At 47.5% G+C, this 6000-nt stretch overlaps 4 non-coding genes across 4 annotated transcripts; all 4 read right to left on the reverse strand.

Moving 5' to 3' along the window:
• Nucleotides 1–421: 421 nt before the first annotated feature.
• On the reverse strand, nt 422–612 carry LOC142729132 (U2 spliceosomal RNA). Its single transcript, XR_012878022.1, has one exon. It is a non-coding gene; the product is annotated as a U2 spliceosomal RNA (small nuclear RNA).
• Nucleotides 613–1916: 1304 nt separating this feature from the next.
• LOC142729122 (U2 spliceosomal RNA) lies at nt 1917–2107 on the reverse strand. Its single transcript, XR_012878013.1, has one exon. It is a non-coding gene; the product is annotated as a U2 spliceosomal RNA (small nuclear RNA).
• Nucleotides 2108–3391: 1284 nt separating this feature from the next.
• Nucleotides 3392–3582, reverse strand: LOC142729124 (U2 spliceosomal RNA). The gene has a single exon (XR_012878014.1). It is a non-coding gene; the product is annotated as a U2 spliceosomal RNA (small nuclear RNA).
• Nucleotides 3583–4898: 1316 nt separating this feature from the next.
• Nucleotides 4899–5089, reverse strand: LOC142729125 (U2 spliceosomal RNA). The gene has a single exon (XR_012878015.1). It is a non-coding gene; the product is annotated as a U2 spliceosomal RNA (small nuclear RNA).
• Between the last annotated feature and the right edge of the window lie 911 nt (nt 5090–6000).

The raw sequence follows: 6000 nt of genomic DNA on the forward strand, positions 1-6000 counted from the left end.
TTATTGGCTGTTTGCTGTTCCCCTACTCCACTCCACTATTTGACTGTTGTGCTGCATCAATCAATCAATCAATCAATCAATCAATCAATCAATCAATCAATCAATCAATCAATCAATCAATCAGTGGCTGGCTCAGGTGCAGCTCTTTAACTTACCTAAAAGGGAGGGCGGAGAGAAGACAAGGAAGGTGAATGAGGTGTTCCAATGTGAAATGCCGGAAATACAGAAACACAGACGACACACAACAAGAGGTGGCAATCTATTCATTAATTGCATTTAATCAATGAGCTCATTATCACTCATGCATTGTCCAACAGGTGTTGAAATAATGGGATTTAAATGGGAGATCCCTTCAGAAAGACAGAAACAATAGCAAAGACAAAAAACACTTTTGGAATCTGCTTTTAGTCAACACATAAGGAAAGGGTGCACCGGTCCTGGAAATACTGCAATACCAGGTCAATGCGTGGAGTGGACAGAGCAAGCTCTATTTCCATCTCCCTATTCTAAAAATCCATTTAATATATGTTCCCCAGATAGGGGACGTATCAGATATTAAACTGATAAGAACAGATACTACATTTGATCTTAGCCAAAAGGCCGAGAAGCGATAACCCGAACGGGCCGCGCGTTGCCCGAGCCTGCCCGATACTGCTGTTCAGCCCTTGCAGCGATTCAGCCTACTTCTAGGAAATTCCATGGGGCCCTGCAGGCTCACACACTCACAGCTACACGGGAGGTGAATAAAGGCCGGAGAGGAAGCCAGACAGGATTTGCTTCTTTTGCTTGCACCACAATGCAGTGCTGAAAGAGGAGGAATCTACATAAAAACGCCTTCCTGGCAACGCCCAAATGCCCTGCTGCCATGCAGATAAACACTGGCAGCGGCAGCAAGTGCATGCCCACAGCCACCCCTTGTTCCTTCACACCTTGTATCAGCTGTAATCCAGTCCAGTCCAGTGCTGCCTGCTGAGCAGCACTGACCAACACTGCCTGGGCCCAGGCTTTTATCTCTGAGGCCCCATTATGATGTCAGAAAGCTGGCTCTGGAATCCTGAGGGCTCCACTATGACACGTGCAAAGTTCCGTCTGAACTTTATATAAGACGGTGAGGCTCAGTCAGTCACTCAGTGTTGCCTGAGAGGGCAACACTGCAACAGCCGGCCGCCAGGCTGTCTTTTTTTTGCACAGCTAGTTGCCTCCAGAAGGCCACAAGAGGGAGACAAGGGACTGCAAAATGGAAAATAGGCATCCACCAACTTTACAGACAACTTCTCCTTGCTCCTACAACCTCCATCCTTGCACAGTTTGTTATTCTTCTAGGTAACATAGTAACAAATCCAAATTGCTGCTCTCTTTGTAGGCAAGCAAGGCTTTGTTGCAACTGCAATTCTTACTTCTTCTTGAAATGTAGGGACGACAGTACATTCCATCACATCCATCTAGTGTACACAGGTAGGTCCATTGTGGCGGGCAGGCGAGCGGGCGGGCTGCTTTATTGGCTGTTTGCTGTTCCCCTACTCCACTCCACTATTTGACTGTTGTGCTGCATCAATCAATCAATCAATCAATCAATCAATCAATCAATCAATCAATCAATCAATCAATCAATCAGTGGCTGGCTGGCTCAGGTGCAGCTCTTTAACTTACCTAAAAGGGAGGGCGGAGAGAAGACAAGGAAGGTGAATGAGGTGTTCCAATGTGAAATGCCGGAAACACAGAAACACAGACGACACACAACAAGAGGTGGCAATCTATTCATTAATTGCATTTAATCAATGAGCTCATTATCACTCATGCATTGTCCAACAGGTGTTGAAATAATGGGATTAAAAGGGGAGATCCCTTCAGAAAGACAGAAACAATAGCAAAGACAAAAAACACTTTTGGAATCTGCTTTTAGTCAACACATAAGGAAAGGGTGCACCGGTCCTGGAAATACTGCAATACCAGGTCAATGCGTGGAGTGGACAGAGCAAGCTCTATTTCCATCTCCCTGTTCTAAAAATCCATTTAATATATGGTCCCCAGATAGGGGACGTATCAGATATTAAACTGATAAGAACAGATACTACACTTGATCTTAGCCAAAAGGCCGAGAAGCGATAACCCGAACGGGCCGCGCGTTGCCCGAGCCTGCCCGATACTGCTGTTCAGCCCTTGCAGCGATTCAGCCTACTTCTAGGCAATTCCATGGGGCCCTGCAGGCTCACACACTCACAGCTACACGGGAGGTGAATAAAGGCCGGAGAGGAAGCCAGACAGGATTTGCTTCTTTTGCTTGCACCACAATGCAGTGCTGAAAGAGGAGGAATCTACATAAAAACGCCTTCCTGGCAACGCCCAAATGCCCTGCTGCCATGCAGATAAACACTGGCAGCGGCAGCAAGTGCATGCCCACAGCCACCCCTTGTTCCTTCACACCTTGTATCAGCTGTAATCCAGTCCAGTCCAGTGCTGCCTGCTGAGCAGCACTGACCAACACTGCCTGGGCCCAGGCTTTTATCTCTGAGGCCCCATTATGATGTCAGAAAGCTGGCTCTGGAATCCTGAGGGCTCCACTATGACACGTGCAAAGTTCCGTCTGAACTTTATATAAGACGGTGAGGCTCAGTCAGTCACTCAGTGTTGCCTGAGAGGGCAACACTGCAACAGCCGGCCGCCAGGCTGTCTTTTTTTTGCACAGCTAGTTGCCTCCAGGAGGCCACAAGAGGGAGACAAGGGACTGCAAAATGGAAAATAGGCATCCACCAACTTTACAGACAACTTCTCCTTGCTCCTACAACCTCCATCCTTGCACAGTTTGTTATTCTTCTAGGTAACATAGTAACAAATCCAAATTGCTGCTCTCTTTGTAGGCAAGCAAGGCTTTGTTGCAACTGCAATTCTTACTTCTTCTTGAAATGTAGGGACGACAGTACATTCCATCACATCCATCTAGTGTACACAGGTAGGTCCATTGTGGCGGGCAGGCGAGCGGGCGGGCTGCTTTATTGGCTGTTTGCTGTTCCCCTACTCCACTCCACTATTTGACTGTTGTGCTGCATCAATCAATCAATCAATCAATCAATCAATCAATCAATCAATCAATCAGTGGCTGGCTCAGGTGCAGCTCTTTAACTTACCTAAAAGGGAGGGCGGAGAGAAGACAAGGAAGGTGAATGAGGTGTTCCAATGTGAAATGCCGGAAACACAGAAACACAGACGACACACAACAAGAGGTGGCAATCTATTCATTAATTGCATTTAATCAATGAGCTCATTATCACTCATGCATTGTCCAACAGGTGTTGAAATAATGGGATTAAAAGGGGAGATCCCTTCAGAAAGACAGAAACAATAGCAAAGACAAAAAACACTTTTGGAATCTGCTTTTAGTCAACACATAAGGAAAGGGTGCACCGGTCCTGGAAATACTGCAATACCAGGTCAATGCGTGGAGTGGACAGAGCAAGCTCTATTTCCATCTCCCTGTTCTAAAAATCCATTTAATATATGGTCCCCAGATAGGGGACGTATCAGATATTAAACTGATAAGAACAGATACTACACTTGATCTTAGCCAAAAGGCCGAGAAGCGATAACCCGAACGGGCCGCGCGTTGCCCGAGCCTGCCCGATACTGCTGTTCAGCCCTTGCAGCGATTCAGCCTACTTCTAGGCAATTCCATGGGGCCCTGCAGGCTCACACACTCACAGCTACACGGGAGGTGAATAAAGGCCGGAGAGGAAGCCAGACAGGATTTGCTTCTTTTGCTTGCACCACAATGCAGTGCTGAAAGAGGAGGAATCTACATAAAAACGCCTTCCTGGCAACGCCCAAATGCCCTGCTGCCATGCAGATAAACACTGGCAGCGGCAGCAAGTGCATGCCCACAGCCACCCCTTGTTCCTTCACACCTTGTATCAGCTGTAATCCAGTCCAGTCCAGTGCTGCCTGCTGAGCAGCACTGACCAACACTGCCTGGGCCCAGGCTTTTATCTCTGAGGCCCCATTATGATGTCAGAAAGCTGGCTCTGGAATCCTGAGGGCTCCACTATGACACGTGCAAAGTTCCGTCTGAACTTTATATAAGACGGTGAGGCTCAGTCAGTCACTCAGTGTTGCCTGAGAGGGCAACACTGCAACAGCCGGCCGCCAGGCTGTCTTTTTTTTGCACAGCTAGTTGCCTCCAGGAGGCCACAAGAGGGAGACAAGGGACTGCAAAATGGAAAATAGGCATCCACCAACTTTACAGACAACTTCTCCTTGCTCCTACAACCTCCATCCTTGCACAGTTTGTTATTCTTCTAGGTAACATAGTAACAAATCCAAATTGCTGCTCTCTTTGTAGGCAAGCAAGGCTTTGTTGCAACTGCAATTCTTACTTCTTCTTGAAATGTAGGGACGACAGTACATTCCATCACATCCATCTAGTGTACACAGGTAGGTCCATTGTGGCGGGCAGGCGAGCGGGCGGGCTGCTTTATTGGCTGTTTGCTGTTCCCCTACTCCACTCCACTATTTGACTGTTGTGCTGCATCAATCAATCAATCAATCAATCAATCAATCAATCAATCAATCAATCAATCAATCAATCAATCAATCAATCAATCAATCAGTGGCTGGCTCAGGTGCAGCTCTTTAACTTACCTAAAAGGGAGGGCGGAGAGAAGACAAGGAAGGTGAATGAGGTGTTCCAATGTGAAATGCCGGAAACACAGAAACACAGACGACACACAACAAGAGGTGGCAATCTATTCATTAATTGCATTTAATCAATGAGCTCATTATCACTCATGCATTGTCCAACAGGTGTTGAAATAATGGGATTAAAAGGGGAGATCCCTTCAGAAAGACAGAAACAATAGCAAAGACAAAAAACACTTTTGGAATCTGCTTTTAGTCAACACATAAGGAAAGGGTGCACCGGTCCTGGAAATACTGCAATACCAGGTCAATGCGTGGAGTGGACAGAGCAAGCTCTATTTCCATCTCCCTGTTCTAAAAATCCATTTAATATATGGTCCCCAGATAGGGGACGTATCAGATATTAAACTGATAAGAACAGATACTACACTTGATCTTAGCCAAAAGGCCGAGAAGCGATAACCCGAACGGGCCGCGCGTTGCCCGAGCCTGCCCGATACTGCTGTTCAGCCCTTGCAGCGATTCAGCCTACTTCAAGGCAATTCCATGGGGCCCTGCAGGCTCACACACTCACAGCTACACGGGAGGTGAATAAAGGCCGGAGAGGAAGCCAGACAGGATTTGCTTCTTTTGCTTGCACCACAATGCAGTGCTGAAAGAGGAGGAATCTACATAAAAACGCCTTCCTGGCAACGCCCAAATGCCCTGCTGCCATGCAGATAAACACTGGCAGCGGCAGCAAGTGCATGCCCACAGCCACCCCTTGTTCCTTCACACCTTGTATCAGCTGTAATCCAGTCCAGTCCAGTGCTGCCTGCTGAGCAGCACTGACCAACACTGCCTGGGCCCAGGCTTTTATCTCTGAGGCCCCATTATGATGTCAGAAAGCTGGCTCTGGAATCCTGAGGGCTCCACTATGACACGTGCAAAGTTCCGTCTGAACTTTATATAAGACGGTGAGGCTCAGTCAGTCACTCAGTGTTGCCTGAGAGGGCAACACTGCAACAGCCGGCCGCCAGGCTGTCTTTTTTTTGCACAGCTAGTTGCCTCCAGGAGGCCACAAGAGGGAGACAAGGGACTGCAAAATGGAAAATAGGCATCCACCAACTTTACAGACAACTTCTCCTTGCTCCTACAACCTCCATCCTTGCACAGTTTGTTATTCTTCTAGGTAACATAGTAACAAATCCAAATTGCTGCTCTCTTTGTAGGCAAGCAAGGCTTTGCTGCAACTGCAATTCTTACTTCTTCTTGAAATGTAGGGACGACAGTACATTCCATCACATCCATCTAGTGTACACAGGTAGGTCCATTGTGGCGGGCAGGCGAGCGGGCGGGCTGCTTTATTGGCTGTTTGCTGTTCCCCTACTC

The sequence above is a fragment of the Rhinoderma darwinii genome, unplaced genomic scaffold, assembly GCF_050947455.1.
Source record: "Rhinoderma darwinii isolate aRhiDar2 unplaced genomic scaffold, aRhiDar2.hap1 Scaffold_707, whole genome shotgun sequence".
NCBI lineage: Eukaryota > Metazoa > Chordata > Amphibia > Anura > Rhinodermatidae > Rhinoderma > Rhinoderma darwinii.